The following is a 17,916-nucleotide window of genomic DNA, read 5'->3' as shown; positions in this document are numbered from 1 at the left end:
ATGGTGTCCTTTGCCTTACAGAAACTTTGTAATTTTATGAGGTCCCATTTGTCAATTCTTGCTCTTAGAGCATACACTATTGGTGTTCTGTTCAGAAACTTTCTCCCTGTACCGATGTCCTCAAGGGTCTTCCCCAGTTTCTTTTCTATTAGCTTCAGAGTGTGTGGCTTTATGTGGAGGTCCTTCATCCATTTGGATTTGAGCTTAGTACAAGGAGACAAGGATGGATCAATTCGCATTCTTCTGCATGCTGACCTCCAGTTGAACCAGCACCATTTGTTGAAAAGGCTATCTTTTTTCCATTGGATGTTTTCAGCCTCTTTGTCGAGGATCAAGTGGCCATAGGTGTATGGGTTCATTTCTGGATCTTCAATCCTGTTCCATTGATCCTCCTGCCTGTCACTATACCAATACCATGCAGTTTTTAATACTATTGCTCTGTAGTATTGCTTGAGGTCAGGGATACTGATTCCCCCAGACTTTCTTTTGTTACTGAGAATAGTTTTAGCTATCCTGGGTTTTTTGTTATTCCAGATGAATTTGATAATTGCTGTTTCTAACTCTGTGAATAATTGAGTTGGGATTTTGATGGGTATTGATTGAATCTGTATATTGCTTTTGGCAAAATGGCCATTTTAACTATATTGATTCCCATTTTTTGAGGTCTTCTTCCCTTTCCTTCTTCAAAGTCTTGAAGTTCTTGTCATACAGATCTTTCACATGTTTGCTAAGAGTCACCCCAAGATACTTTATACTGTTTGTGGCTATTGTGAAGGGGGTCATTTCCCTAATTTTTTTCTCAGCCTGCTTATCCTTTGAGTATAGGAAGGCAACTGATTTGCTTGAGTTGATTTTATAACCTGCCACTTTGCTGAAGTTGTTTATCAGCTGTAGGAGTTCTCTAGTGGAGTTTTTTGGGTCACTTAGGTAGACTATCATATCATCTGCAAATAATGATAGTTTGACTTCTTCCTTTCCAATTTGTATCCCTTTGACCTCCTTATGCTGTCGAATTGCTCGACCTAGTACCTCAAGTACAATATTGAAAAGATAAGGCAGCCCTGTCTAGTCCCTGATTTCAGTGGGATTGCTTCAAGTTTCTCTCCATTTTGTTTGATGCTGGCTACCGGTTTGCTGTATATTGCTTTTACTATGTTTAGGTATGGGCCTTGAATTCCTGTTCTTTCCAAGACTTTAAGCATGAAAGGATGCTGAATTTTGTCAAACGCTTTTTCAGCATCCAATGAAATGACCATGTGGTTTTTCTCGTTGAGTTTGTTTATGTAGTGGATTGCATTGATGGATTTCCGTATATTGAACCAACCCTGCATTCCCGGGATAAAGCCTACTTGATCATGGTGGATGATCGTTTTGACGTGTTCTTGGATTCGGTTGGCAAGAATTTTATTGAGTATTTTTGCATCGATGTTCATAAGGGAAATTGGTCTGAAGTTCTCTTTCTTTGTTGGATCTTTGTGTGGTTTTGGTATCAGCGTAATTGTGGCTTCGTAGAAGGAATTGGGTAGTGTTCCTTCTGTTTCTATTTTGTGGAAAAGTTTGAAGAGTATTGGTGTTAACTCTTCTTTGAAGGTCTGATAGAATTCTGCACTGAAACCATCTGGTCCTGTGCTTTTTTTGGTTGGAAGACTTTCTATGACTCCTTCTATTTCTTTAGGCATTATGGGAGTGTTTAGATGATCTATTTCGTCCTGATTTAATTTTGGTATTTGGTATCTGTCAAGGAAATTATCCATTTCCTCCAGATTCTCTAGTTGTGTTGAGTATAGGCTCTTGTAGTAGGATCTGATGATTTTTTGGATTTCCTCAGTTTCCGTTGTTATAGCTCCCTTTTCATTTCTAAGTTTGTTAATTTGGATACTTTCTCTGTGCCCTTTGGTCAGTCTGGCTAAGGGTTTATCTATCTTGTTGATTTTCTCAAAGAACCAGCTCCTGGTTTTGTTGATTCTTTGTATAGTTCTCTTTGTTTCTACTTGATTGATTTCAGCCCTGAGTTTGATGATTTCCTGCCTTCTACTCCTCCTGGGTGAAATAGCTTCTTTTTGTTCCAGGGCTTTCAGGTGTGTCATTAAGCTGATAATGTATGCTCTCTCCATTTTCTTTTTGGAAGCACTCAGGGCTATGAGTTTTCCTCTTAGCACTGCTTTCATTGTGTCCCATAGGTTTGGGTATGTTGTGTCTTCATTTTCGTTGTGTTCTAAAAAGTCTTTAATTTCTTTCTTTATTTCTTCCTTGACCAAGGTATCATTGAGTAGAATATTGTTCAGTTTCCACTTGTATGTGGGTTTTCTGTTGTTTTTGTTGCTATTGAAGACCACTTTTACTCCATAGTGATCTGATAGGAGGCATGGGATTATTTAGATCTTCTTATATTTGTTGAGGTCTGTCTTGTGACCAATTATATGGTTGAATTTGGAGAAGGTACCATGAGGTGCTGAGAAAATGGTATATTCTTTTGCTTTAGGATAGAATGTTCTATATATATCTGTTAAATCTAATTGGTCCAAAGCTTCAATTAGTTTCATTGTGTCCCTGTTTAGTTTCTGTTTTCCTGATCGGTCCATTGAGGAAAATGCAGAATTGAAGTCACCCACAATTATTGTGTTAGGTGCAATGTGTGCTTTGAGCTTTAATAAAGTTTCTTTTACAAAAGAGGGTGCCCTTGCATTTGGAGCATAGATGTTCAGGATTGAGAGTTCTTCTTGTTGTATTTTCCCTTTGACCATCAAGAAGTGTCCCTCAGAGTCTCTTTTGATGACTTTGGGTTGAAAGTCAATTTTATCTGATATTAAAATGGCTACTCCAGCTTGTTTCCTGAGGCCATTTGCTTGTAAAATTGTCTTCCAGCCTTTTACTCTAAGGTAGTGTTTGTCTTTGACCCTGAGGTGTTTTTCCTGTAAGCAGTAAAATGTAGGGTCCTGTTTACGTATCCAGTCAGTTAGTCTATGTCTTTTTATTGGGGCATTGAGTCCATTGATGTTAAGAGATATTAAGGAATAGTGATTGTTACTTCCTGTCATTTTTGATGTTATTTTTTAAATTTGATTGGTTAACTTCTTTTGGGTTTGATGAAAGGTTGCTATCTTGCTTTTTCCAGGGTGAAGTTTCCCTCCTTGTATTGGTGTTTTCCTCCTATTATCCTTTGTAGGGCTGGGTTTGTGGATAGATATTGGGTAAACTTGGTTTTGTCATGGAATATCTTAGTTTCTCCATCTACGGTAATTGAGAATTTTGCTGGATATAGTAGTTTCGGCTGGCATTTGTGTTCTCTTAGAGTCTGCATGAGATCTGCCCAGGATCTTCTAGCCTTCATAGTCTCAGGTGAAAAGTCTGGTGTGATTCTGATGGGTCTTCCTTTATATGTTACTTGGCCTTTTTCTCTTACTGCCTTTAATATTCTTTCTTTGTTTAGTATATTTGGTGTTTTGATTATTTTGTGACGGGAAGTATTTCTGTTCTGGTCCAGTCTGTTTGGAGTTCTGTAGGCTTCTTGTATATTCATGGGCATCTCTCTCTTTAGTTTAGGGAAGTTTTCTTCCATAATTTTATTGAAGATATTTGCTGGCCCTTTAAGTTGTAAATCTTCATTCTCATCTATGCCTATAATCCTTAGGTTTGGTCTTCTCATTGTGTCCTGGATTTCCTGGATATTTTGGGTTACAAGCTTTTGCTTTTTCTTTAACTGTTGAGTCCATGATTTCTATGGTATCTTCAGCATCTGAGATTCTTTCTTGTATCTCTTGTATTCTGTTGTTGATATTTGCATCTATGTCCCCTGATTTCTTCCCAAGGCTTTCTAACTCCAAAGTTGTCTCCCTTTGAGTTTTCTTAGTTGTTTCTACTTCTGATTTTAGATCCTGGATGGTTTTGCTTAGCTCCTTCACTTGCTTGTTTGTGCTTTCCTGTAATTTCTTCCCAAGGCTTTCTAACTCCAAAGTTGTCTCCCTTTGAGTTTTCTTAGTTGTTTCTACTTCTGATTTTAGATCCTGGATGGTTTTGCTTAGCTCCTTCACTTGCTTGTTTGTGCTTTCCTGTAATTCTTTAAGAGATTTTTGTGTTTCCTCTTTCATGACCTCAGCCTGTTGACCAAAGTTCTCCTGTATTTCTTTAAGTGTTTTTTGAGTTTCCTCATTATTGGCTTTTGTATTCTCCTGGATTTATTTCAGTGATTTTTGTGTTTCCCTTGCAAGGGCTTCTAACTTTTGATCCATATTTTCCTCAATTTCTTTAAGTATGTCCTTCATGTGTTCCTGTACCAGCATCATGACCAGTGATTTTAAACCCAAATCTTGTTTTACTGGTGTGATGGGGTATCCAGGACATCCTGGTACAGGAGAATTGGGTTCAGATGTTGCCATATTGCCTTGATTTCTGTTAGTGACGTTCCTGCGTTTGCCTTTTGCCATCTAGTTCTCACTGGTGTTAGTTGGTCTTGTCAATGCTGGACTCACCAGTGCAAGCTGCCCCTTCCCAGGTGGCCTCTGGTGCACAGCTTACCTCCTGCACTACCTGGAGACAGGGTGCTGTGGCGCAGGCTGTTCAGATCCCAAAGCAGACACCTGAAGGCTCCCGCTGGGGCCTGCTGGATTCACTGGAGCACACCGACTTCTCCTTGCTGGCGGCCCGGAAGCCCCTCTTGCCTCTTGCAGGACCTGGAGATGTGGTGTTGCCACCCAGGCTGATCTGGATCTGGAAGCGGAGAGATCAGAGGGGTTCCACCAGAGGCCTCAGGACTGGAACCTAAGCTCTGTGCCACAGGAGCAAGCTGTGCTGTGAGCTCCCAGACTGCCTCTGGGTGCACACCAGGTCTCCCACACTTCCTGGAGACCGAGTGCTGTGGCCCAGGCTGTTCAGATCCCAAAGCAGGCACCTGAAGGCTCCTGCTGGGGCCCACTGGATTCACCGGAGCACACCGACCTCTCCCCGCTGGCCGCCCAGAAGCCCCTCTTGCCTCTTGCAGGACCTGGAGATGTGGTGTTGCCGCCCAGGCTGATCTGGATCCGGAAGCAGAGAGATCTGAGGGCTTCTGCCAGAGGCCTCAGGACTGGAACCTAAGCTCCGTGCCACAGGAGCAAGCTGTGAGGTACATTTCCTAACCAAAGAAAAGCAACTTTATGCCTTTGCTTTGAATTAAATGACAATTTTTAAGTGAGCTGACAAACAAGAAACAAGACACTATCTATGCCCTTTGGGACCTTATACCAACAACAACTGGTAGGAGATGGGTTTTCTTGGAAACAATTCCTAGGCATCCTTAAGTATCCAGGCTGAGAAAGAACAAGGTCTTAACAGATGCACATGAGGACAGTAAAAGAATTGCTGGCTGAGGAAACGGAGTGTGCAGGTGGGATACACCTATGAAAAGGATTGTCTAATATTATCTTCCCTATGTGTTTTCTGGTTTTGTTCAATTTCCTTACATAAAAGTAGTATACATTCTTGGGGAAAGAATTCAAATAGTCAAGAAGAAAAATCAAGTTACAAATAGATTTGTCCGTTTCCTCTCCTCCGCTTTTGGTTTTTTTCCCCCTCACAATCAACCACGAGTATCTATGAAAAGCCTTCTAGATTGGTGTAAATGTGGCTGTATCTTTATATTACATTTTTAAAAATCCCCCATTCCCAGACTTACTACACATTTCTCATGCTCTCTTATATATCATTCAGTGTCAAGGCAGTGAGATGTAGTTCGCTGTCTGTAGTATGAACAATTGAGCTTATCCCTGACTAGTTTACAAATAAATGAGACTTGGACTATGGTTACTTTAATTGGCTTTGACAATTACTGGGGTCACCCCTAATCTACTCTTCCACCTGGCTCCCTCCCCAACTGTGTACCCCAGGTGCTTGCTGTTTCTCCTGGCCGTGTGCTCCTGGTTCACCTCCCTACGTGGCAGCTTGCTCTCCTCCTCCTCATTCTTCCTCCTTCTCCTGGTCTCTCCTCCTCCAGCCAGCTCACTCCTAACCCACCCACCTCGACTCCCTCGAGTAGAAAGAGGGGAAAATATTTGCCTGTAGAAAATAGTAAGTAATAACTCAGGGTTATCGATATAAAAGTAGATTCTAACAGCATAGATGGTAGGCAACTATTGTGCTGCTTAAGACATGTTGTAAATAAAAAGGCTGTAAATGTGTTTCCTTCCAGGAATTCAATAGCCAAAGGTTGAAGCCCCGAGCCAGAATCATTAATAATTTCTACTACAACTGTCCTTGACACCTACATTCCGCATTGGACATAATCTGACAGAATTTTTTGTTGATTGATGTATACTAGCCATGCGTAATAATGGGTAGCATTATGAAAGACAATGTCCTTGATCCAGGCTCTAAAATGCCTTACAGCACTTTCATTGCTTCACTTACAGAGGCAATACTGCAGTGAACATCCCTGTATATATCCTTGTAAATTTGTGTTCCATACTTAGGAAAAAATTCCAAAAATAAAATTGCCAAGTCAAACTGCACATGTATATTTTTATCATCATTGCCAAAATAACTCTCTAAATACATTTTACTACTTAATTATCCTGCCAGCAACATAAAGACATTTCTATTTTGAGCCATTCTTCATGTCCCCAAGAAACACTGGGGACAACTGAAGAAGACCAAAAAGTCTTCATGAATCTGATAAATTTCTCACTTTTTACTCTTGCAATTCTTTCCATTTGAAATACAGCTTTGTATTTAATGTATACAATTAATTCCTCTTTCAATATATTTTCTAAATATGCTCTTTGCCCACTTTCTACTTAGTTGTAATTTACTTAGTAACACCTAAACACTCTTTACATACTAAGGAAATTAGCGTGTTACATTTATGAATGTATCCTTGGTTAGAAATGCTATTCTTGTCATCTACACAGTATTCCTTTAATTCTTGATCAAATGGTATACATGAAAATGTTTTTATTGCCACAAAATTCTAATTTATATATTTTCTATGATGTTTTAATAGTCCCAAAATAAAATAATCTGGTAGAAGAGAAGCACACTTTGTATCTAAAATTTTCAGTCCAAATCTTTGCAGTCACTACTGGTTGAAGAGGTAAAATGTTATAATGGCTTTAAATACTAGCCCTTAGAGCCTTTGATCACCTCCCACTCTGTCTAGTATTAGCAATGTGGCTAACTGTGGCCAATCAGACAACCTGATATTTTTGATCCCTCTAATGTTGCTACAAGACTATGTTCTAGTTACACTAAGAAGACCACATAGGAGAAACCTGGATTATCTCTGCCAATTCTCCAAACATGTGTATGAACCTAGACAACACTAGTAAAACTACTCAGCTATCTAGCAACTTATGAGTAGTAATAAGTCACTGACTGGAGAGATGGGTTGTTATTACAATCCTATTATACTATCTATATGATTGATCTTATTACATCCCAGTTTTCAAAGATGAATTTTGGGAATTTGTGCTGAATAGTTTTATGTCAACTTGACACAAGCTAAAATCATCTGAGAGGAGTGATCCTCATTTAAGAAAATGCCTGGAGGGACTTCGGAAGAAGAGAGGAGAGGGAGGGGGAAAGGGTGACATGATCATGTATGAGAGGAGACAGGGATGACATACAGATGGTCAGGAACTTGAGCAGAGGTGTGTAGCAATGGGAAGTGGGAAACTGGGGACAGCCACCAGCAAGTCCCAGATACCAGAAAAGCAACAGGCTCCCAGGACCCAACAGGGATGAGATTATCTGAAATGCCCAACAAAGGGGAGAAAAGCCTATAGAGACCATATGCAGAGGTTAGCCAAGGCCTTAAGTTGAGGGATGGAGGCACCTACTCATCTCCAAATTTTCAACCCAGAATGGCTGCTGTCTAATGGGGACAAAGTGTGGAGCAGAGACTGAAGGAAAGGCCATCTCACCTGGAGATCCATCCTGTATGCAGACACCAAACCCAGACACAATTGCAGATGCCAAGAAGGGCATGCTGACGGGAGCCTGTTATAGCTGTCTCCCGAGAGGCCCTGCCAGAGTCTGACAAATACAAAGGCAGATGCTTACAACCAACCATTGGACTGAGCACAGGGGCCCCAATGGAGGAGTTAGAGAAAGGACTGAAGGAGCTGAAGGGGTTTGCAAAAAACAACAATATCAACCAACCAGACCCCCCAGAGCTCCCAGGGACTAAACCACCAACCAAAGAGTACTCACGGAGGGACCCATGGCTCCAGCTGCACATGGAGCAGAGGATGGCCTTGTTGAGCATCAATGGGAGGAGAGGCCCTTGGTCTTGTAAAGGCTTGATTCCCCAGTGTAGAGGAATGCCGGCACAGTGAGGTGGGAGTTGCGGGGGAAACACCCTCATAAAGGCAGGGGGAGAGGGAGGGGATCAGTGGGTTCTGGGGGAAAACCTGAAAAGGGGATAACATTTGAAATGCAAATACATAAAATATCCAATTAAAAAATCTGGGAGTAAACAATCCTGTAGGGCATTTTCTTAATTAGTGATTGATGGGAGAGGGTCCAGCCAAGTGTGGGTGGTACTTTCCCTGTGCTGATTGCCCTGGGTTCTATAAGAAATCAGGTTGAGCAAGCCATGGAGAGCAAGCCAGGATATAACACCCTTCCATGGCCTCTGCATCAGCTCCTGACTCCAGCCTTCTGCCCTCTTTCAGTTCCTGTACTAACTTCCTTCAATAATGAACAGTGCTGTGGAAGTATCAGCCAAACAAACCCTTTTCTCCCCAAGTTTCATTGGTCATCATCATTGCAATAGAAATCCTAACTAAAACACGATTATCTCAATGGTTGGGCTTATTACAAGAGGTAAAATATTACTTATCCCAGTAATAGGGACTGCACATCCGTGAGAAAAACTCTATCATGAGTAGTGTTTGGGAATCTCAGCAGTTGGTTCTGCAACCCCAAGACACAAAGCAGTTGCTACTAGACACCGTTATCCTCACAATCATCTGCCCCGTTCCCTAGGTATCCCTATGGGTGCCATGCACCCGTGAGCAGCTCGCTTGGCCTTTCTGGTTCTCTGCAGCTACATTTCCACCTGACATTTTCACTCAGCTCTTGAACTTACTAGGGCTTTAGCAATTTTGTTTTAAGAAGTCTAAATTATCCGTCTGTACCACAACACACCCCTCATTCTTAGAGTCATATTTCTAAATCCCAGATTTGCTAAGCAATAAACCATTAAGTTTCCAGTACCTCATCCTAAACTTGTGCACGAAGTCTAGGGTCTGTTACCAGCCATCCGCAACTTATTCAGCATCGCGGACCTCTTCCCATTCCATTTTGTGCACAGCTCAGCAGACACGGCTGCCATTGTCTCCAGTGTTTTAGATTTACTGATTTCTCTGCTCGGAAGTAAGCGTCCCATCACCAACCCCCTACGTTGCCTGGTCAGTGTCAACCCCTAAGAAGTTTTTTCTAACGCAGGATTTCAGACTGTAATCTATATGTTCATTTGGGTCAAATGGTAGGGTGCTTGCTCTATACTAAAGGATACTTAGTAGGACACCTCTCTGGCTTCTACCCACTGCATTGTACAAAGACTCCTCCCAACATGAGACAAATAAAAATATCTACAGACATTACTAAATATACTGGAGTCAAAATTACTCCCATTGAAATCCAATCCCAGCCCAGTCTAAAAGCAGATTCAATGTTGTCAGATCTTCTAGGCCTAATTCTGTACAAACGATTATGACGCTTTACAATAAGCATCTGTTATCAATTTGGTTTTTCCTTAAAGATAGACTTCTGAGAACAAAAGGCATATCTTTTGATGTCTGTGTGCTTCATGTTTGCCTGTTTTCTGGAACAGGGAAAATATTCAATGAATATTAGTCAATGTGTGTGTTATGCAATATAATGTAAATATTGTATAAATATATTTTATATAATCTATATTTGTTATGTTATGTAATAGCAATGTAGACATATGGGTCCATGTTATAATTACAGAAGGATATTTTTAAATATAAGTTCCTATACACACACCCAAACATGTACTGAATAATTATATCAGAGGTTAGATCCCAGGCATGTTTCCTGATGAAACCACAAAGTGATTATGAGTTCACTGGTCAAAGTGAACAGAGTACAGACTAGTATTGGACAACTGATAACACCTTTGCAGACCATCTGGCAATACATATCTTCAGGGTTGTAAAAAAAAAAAAAAGGAAGGTACTTATTCCTCCAAAGCTATAGTTGTACCCCAAATGTAAAGTGTTTTATTATAAGATGACTGAGGCAGTTCCAAAGATACATCTAGAAAAGCTTATAAATCGCTACATGTAGTCAGAATAACCCCATCCAGTCTAAGTCAGTCAGCATTCATGAAATATTTCTTTCCCAGCCAAGGTATTTGAATCTGCCCTATTTTCTTATCCTATGGCCTTCCGTTACTACCTATGCATGGCCAGCATAGCCCTTTCCTCCACTCAACACAGATAGAAACTTCCACAAGCAGCCCACTGACTGACAATAGACTTTGCTTCCACCAAAACTCAGAAGAATTCTATAGTAGAATATGTATATTTCCAATTTGCTCCTAAAGGAAGTAGATAGTGACTTAAGCTAAGGTAGTGTTATTTATAGATTCAAAAGTACACTCCAATACAAAACAAAGTATATACCTAACATTAGTGAAGATTTGTCTGACAAAAATCTCTTTCTAACAGAACGAGGCAGATCAGACCAAAAAGAATGGCCTACCACCAGGCAATAATAAAGCAAAACATCTACCCTAAGAAGAAGAATCCTTTTGGAAACCTAGAATCAAAGAGAAAAGCTACCTAGACTTCCAGGAGGTCCCCAATATCTATACCATGTAGGTCAGAGGTGCATGAGATTACTTTTGGGACATTTTTGTGGCACCCCACCACAGAAAAAGACTAACACAAACATCTAATCTCTTGATAAATGCTCTGGGGAATCTCCCACCAGCATCTCTTCCAGGCTTCTCTCTTTGTACCAGGTCCCAATTCCATCCTATTATAGTTAATATTTATTGCCAAGCTGAGTGGGTTAGGAAGGAGCTCTGAGGTTAGTAAAGCACATGGCTGAGTGTTTCTGTGGAGTCTTGACTTGAAGAGGATTAATAAAGTGGTGGAATGCTGAAGTCACCATCCCTTAGGCTGCAGATGGTATGGATGGAATATTTTCAAGGGACGAGGGACTGGGTTAGGGGATGGAGTTTAGGAATACAATATATGTGTGTGTGTGTGTGTGTGTGTGTGTGTGTGTTTCGTATTGACTTCAAAGTGAGTAGCTTCTGCTATTTGTCATGCCACCGTGATGTTCTTTCTCAACCCAAGACCCAAAACTAATGGAGCAAAAATAAACATTCCCTCCCTTCAGTTACTTCTGCAGGCATTTCTTCCTTCTCCTCTTTCTTCATCTCCCTGTCCTCCTTTTCATCCTCATCCTTCTCCTACTTCTTGTTCAATGTGTAATATAATTGTATGAAGATCATAACAAATTCCCCAGCCAAGCAACAACTAAGTGTATTGTTAGCAAATACATAATAGTTATGTTTTCCAAGTACTCACCATCCCTCCTGAAAACCAGAAGACTACAGAGGTTCTGTGGCAGCCAGCAGCAGCACACATTCTGCTACAGATGTCAGCTAGGGTCATCAGAGTCATAAAATCCTAATGATGATCTAGAAATCCATCTTGGAGTGGGTGGGGTGGAACTGGATTTTCCACCACTAGGTGTCACTGTCCTACCCTAAATACCCTCAAATTTGTCACTAGATTAAAGGGATGGATTCTTTGTCCTTCATCTAGTTTGCATGCACCTATCCACTGTCCAAAGATAAAATACTGCATTTAAAGATATATGCTCCCTCACATCTCTTCTTTCTTTCCAAATCTCTAGAAAATACTAGTGATGTCAATTGTGAAGTGTACCCTTATCCCCTGTAATTTCTGCAGCTACTTACAACAACAACAAAATAACAACAACAATGCACACCTTCTGCGGACTAAGATTTGAATTGGAATCTTCAGATTCAAGGAAAAAATCACTTTCCAAGTCCTCGAGGACACACAAAAGCCATGTCACAATAATCCAATGTGAAAAATGTTTAATTGAGGGAACCTAGCTGATGAATGGGCAGAAGCAGCCCTGTGGCCTGCCTTGAGTAGACGGGGAAGCTTTACAAAAAGAGGCAAAATTTGAGGCCATATTAAGTTGATGGGCAAACTGTTGGCACATGGTATCCTAGAACAATGAGACAATTAAGCTTTTCATTCGTAGCCAGTATAGTGGAACTCTGGCCTACCTTTCTAGGTTTGTTTCTTATTGTGCTCTCTCTCTCTCTCTCTCTCTCTCTCTCTCTCTCTCTCTCTCTCTCTCTCTCTCTCTCTCTCTCTCTCTCTCTCCTTTGTGTCTCATCCTGGGAGAGTGGGCCATACTCTCTCCAGAAGAACCCACTGATATTCATTTCCTTGGGGCTGTCCCCATAACCATGCCTTACCACATACTCACATCTCTAATGGTGGATGGAATATCATAATATGATCTCACAGACTATGCTATATGTTTAATGGTTGGGCCTGTTTAATCTTTAGAAAACACTGGAAGTCTTCCATAACCATTCCTATATCTTAGTTAGAAAATGATTATCCCACACACTTTATAGCTCAGTCATCATAGCCCTTATTATTGACTCAATGAGTAATGTCTTATGTGTCTCTGTACTCTGTAACTGTCTCTGAAAAGGTTTCTCATCTGTTAGAACAACAGCTTCAGAAGAAAGTTGAACATATACTAGATGCTTAGATAATGTTCTCAAGCCCAGAGTCCAAATGTTAGTCATCTTTATGTGACTAATTCCTTGACTATTGTGGTATGGAAAAACACTTCAACACATACCTGTTTAATAAATCCATAGAAAGAAAACAGCATAAAATTTCTTGGTTGGATTAATGTACAAGTTTACCATAACTATACATTTATTTTTCCTCATCCTGATTAGTTAGTTGAAAGGACTACTCACTTTCCACATTTATTCTTTTGAACAAACACTGACAAACACTGAAACACTCATTGGACCTAATTACAACCCCTTACCAATTTTACCAATACAACATTACTTTTTTTTCAAAAGAGGTATTAAGAGAAGATAATTCAAAAGGCATTTAGTATCTACTCTAAATGAGTCATTACATTACCACTAGAAGTATAACAGTAAACAATTCCAGTCTTTACCTTTTAGAACATACATTCTGGAGAACATGGGCAAGAGGTTAACAAAAAATCTCCCCCATCTTTCCAACAGTTAAGTACATTGTTAACAAAAGGCACAATAGCTAAGTTTTTCAAGCATTTCCCACCTATCCTGAGGACCAGCATAATGTCAATAAGTTCAGGGATGGAGTGTGTGTGTCAAGGGAAAAATAGAATGCCAAAGCTTCATGTAGTCTTGAGGGATAAAGGGAGATAAAAACAATAATCCAGGACGAAACAAGTAGGCATTAGAAAGGCTTAGAGAAGAGGAAAATCAGAAGCATTAAGAAGTTAGAACTGTGGCCTCCATGGCCTCGCAGCAGCTGTGGCTGTTTGTGTAAGAGCTGCACAAGATGGAGACAGTGAACATTCTAGCTTGAACATAAAGGGAGTTTGTACACCCCCACTCCCAGTTAATGAGCTACTGACAGTCGATGGCATCTGAAGCAAGGAGTGTCAGTTTTCTTTAAGGGTGGGAACCCTGACAGGATGATCACATTCTGCTCTAGTGGGTAGCCCCATCCCTGGGAGTATGTGGCCAGAACAAAAAGGATTCAGTGGGGTATTAAAAAAAAATCAGTAGGGAGGGGTAAGAAGATAGAGGTGGGTTCAACCTGGGAGGGGTTGGGAGGTATTTATGAGAATTGATATGCTTAACATATATCATATGTATGTGTTTAATTTTCAAAGAGTTAATAAAAGGATTTTAAAGAAGTTAAATAGGCAGACTATGGTGGCGCATGCCTACTGCCCAGGGGTTCACCTGTATTTCAGCACTCACAAGGCTGAGGCAAGAGGATCACAAATTCAAGAACAGGAAGAGAAGGGAAGCAGGGGAGAGAGAAGAAAAGTAGAGAGAAAAAATAACCCAGAGGCACTAAGCTGAGTAAATTCCCTATCTACAGGCATCCAGCAATTTTAGATAACTGAATAAAACTGTCCTAACTGAAAAGATAATAGGGGATGTCATTGAGACGAAACATGATGGTTTTCATTGGAGCCAGGGACCTGACCTAGACTCCAAAGTGGTGGCTTTAGCAACTGGTTTATAGGTAAAATATATACTGATAAGAATCACACACACACACACACACACACACACACACACACACACACAAATTTAATCTCTACACTTTGGAAACAGATAGGTGGGACTGTGTGAGTTCAAGACCAGCCTGATCTACATGGTGAGTTCCAAGACAGGAAGAGCTACATAGTGAGATACTGTAGAGAGGGCGATGGCTATCAATTTCTCTGTTTTTATTTTATTTGCAGAGTTGGTGAATTCAGGAGAAGATGAAAACTTTGCAATTGCAAAGCACAGGGCTAATGACATTATCTCAGTTTCACAAGTCTGTGAGCTCAATCAATTTCATTAAGTCCATTACACATTTTTTACATTCTTCCGAGCATTGTCTAGTCTTCCTTCTAAATATCTGGACGGGGTGGAGGATATAATCCCTAGGAATGCTTTGTGTTCTTCATATTCTTTGAGGCAGCCAGTGTGACCCCAGATCCTGATGACTCTGCAGAGAATCCATGACATTGAACCAATGTCCACAGTGCCTCAGCCCGTATGGAACAGAACCACTTGCTCTTAGAGTCTGGCAGAAACAGGGCTTTCCAGGTTAGGCTCAGCTATCAGTGAGGGTTCTTACAGAACAAATGCCTAAGTCCAAAGCATACCAGTCAGTAGTGACCGGAGGCCTGCCTTCCGAGGTTCACTCAAGCCTGCAGGGAGCTCCAGACAGGATAGCCGCTGATGGGTGTCTCCTTGCATCCAGCACTAGTTCTAACATTTCCGCCTGTGTGGAAAGCTCCTTGCCACTTCTCCTGGGGCACTTATTTTCTATTGTAGTCATCTCTAGTATAATCCTGCGCAGTATGCCATATCTGGAGACATTTTTTATTTTTTTGTCTCAGTTGGAAGTACTGCTGGAATCTAATTGCCAGAAGTCAGGGTTCAATGTCTAAGAAAGTTCCTGCACTGAAGCACTGTGCAAATGAAAATGTCAATAGCACTGGTATTCTGAAACCTCAAGATGTCTTCTTTATTAGGCATCTTAGTTTGGCTTTTTGTTTTCATTTTTGTTTTTCTCTTTTCTAATTTGGAGTCTGTTGAATCTATTCTTGTGAATCAAACAAGCATGCTACATTATGTCTAAATCCCAACAAGGATGGAACTCAAGTCTAAAAGCCAATCCTTGGCCCTGATGTAATTCAGCAGATTCAAAAAAAAAGGAAAAGAAAAAGAAAACATTACATTGGTTTTCGCTTAACTCTCTTACATGGCATATCTAAGCCCTCAATTCTGCCCAATTACTCCATTATATTGAAGATAAATGGTTGTAGGTTCTTTCATTGAACAAATATTTGGTCAATATTTAGTATACAGTTGCCAAGGTGCTGCCTAAATATACAGTTGATTGATAGTGTCCCTGTTTTTATAAAGCTTAGTAAAGTGTGGAAGAAGTATAAATGGTAAATCAACAAATGACTGTAATTGCAGATGTTACTACATGCCCTGGAGGGAAAACATAGGATACCCTGAGAGAAAAAAAGTAGAAAGAAGGGCATTCAGGAACAAAGGCAAAGAGGAACCATCTGAAGAAAGTATGACCAGACTGAATTCTGTCAAAACCTAGATATTTGTACAGTAAAGAAAAAAATGGAGAAAGATTGTGTGCAGCCATTTTTGTGTGAAGAAAAAAAAGAGAGATTGGCATCCAGCTGTAGAACTAAAAAGACATGTGGCTACACACAATGTGATATAGTTGGTGTTTTTAACAGAACTCGAGGCTTCTGTGTGAATGGCAAGTCAAGAGTCACTACCTTGAGAGATGCTTGGGGAAGTCACATGACAGGGTCTGGGAACCCTGTGGCAGTGGGGAAAGTTCTGCAAGATATGTATAGAGATAGAGACAAAAGCTATGAGACTTTCTGCCATCTGAGGCCCCAGTATAGTCAGTGATTGACAGCTGCTGAGGCACTCTGGGGAAATAATCAGCAGTCTATATAACTTCTCAGAATGACAGCTTATCAAAGAAATCAATACTCACCTTTTCTACTCAGCATTCCTAGTGGGGGAAAAACATGCACAGTATAACTGAGTATCTGCCAGTAATTGGAGTTGGGGTCTCTACTGTCTCATCAACTGGTAGAAATATTAACTGGTATTTATTTATTTACTGACTTACTTACTTTACTTATGACCAAAGATGTACAAAGTAGGAATAGCAAATGACTTTTTTTCTGAAGCTTAATTTCCTGTTGTCTAAACCCATTTGTTACTGTCTCGGATTAGTATGATTTCTTCTTGAAATCAGGCTGACCAACAACAGGCTGTGGCCAAAGTCTTAATATTGTTTCTCAAACAAACATTATCTTGGGCCTGGGAAAGATTTTTCAATCCACCAAAGGCCTTTTTTTTTATTATTATTATTATTTTCAGGAAGATCCTGGTGACCTCATTTTTAGGCATCATAGCAGCATTGAAGATGGGTTCAATCCCTTCTAAATGTAATGAGATATTGATTACTCCCACAAACTTTATGCTTCTATTGTCTAGGTAGGCACTAGCTAGCTCACTTATTCATGTTCAATGAGTTGGATAGGTATTGTCTTCAGCAATAAGTCCTTACCATTAGAGGACAGGCTAGAACCCAACAATCTGAACCCACAGGAAAGTCACCTCATATGCCATCAATCATCCTGGGTGTCAACGTCATCTCTTCAGATGAGGTCTTCACATGTCAAGGCCATTGCCATCCAGGCAAGAAGGCCTAGAAGGCATATAGCTAGATGAGTAAAATTGGAGAGATTGAACCTCAGTCAGGTATGATCTAAACAGGAATATCTGAGCCTATCCCAACCTTCAATACTCTTCCATGTTCAAGAAAAAATGAGAACTCTCTCCAAAGGACTGAATAGGAAGCAAAGTCAAGCGAATGATAAAAACTATGGTCCCTGTCCTCAAGGAGTGCACCTTTAATACTGAAAGAAGAAAAGATTGACAGTAACAATATTCTGGGAATGAGCATGTTGTACAATGACAGGTGGCAGGGTATAAAGGAGGAAACAAGCTTTTCCTGGAGACTGAAGAGACTGCAGGATCCATTACAACTCTCTATACCACAAAACCCTCCATGGAGTCACCAGAGTTGATGAACTGCACTTAGACAAACATACTAATAGTGCATTTTAAAGATACCTGCTTCATCGTCTATTTATGGGGAGTGGGGAACTGGGAAAGGGAGAATCATTTGAAATGTAAATGAAGAATATAGAAAATAAAAAATAAATAAAAATAAAAATAATAATCAAGTGACATAAATGTCCCTTGTAGAATTTCTCTGTTTAGTATAAAGTTATCCCTGAAGAGTGAGTTTTCAGAAAGGAAAATGCTTCTTTAATGTTATATAGCCTCAGTCTTGACATTTATAGTCAAGTTAAAGAAGCAATATTGAAAGCCTGTCCTTCAGATGTCCTTGATGACAACCTAGACATCAACACACCTTGATTGGATGAAACAACACATAAAACATAGTATAAGCTCCACTTCCACAGCCTGGCAACTCCTTTCATTCATAAACATAGACCAGGATTGGAAAGCAGTAGAAGCCTCAGGTTCATTATTAAGGTCCTCCCTCCAAGAACACAGTTTAAACCTCAAAAGACTTGGCCAAAAACATC

Source organism: Apodemus sylvaticus, chromosome 1, assembly GCF_947179515.1.
Source record: "Apodemus sylvaticus chromosome 1, mApoSyl1.1, whole genome shotgun sequence".
Lineage (NCBI taxonomy): Eukaryota > Metazoa > Chordata > Mammalia > Rodentia > Muridae > Apodemus > Apodemus sylvaticus.
This window is presented reverse-complemented; position numbering follows the sequence as displayed.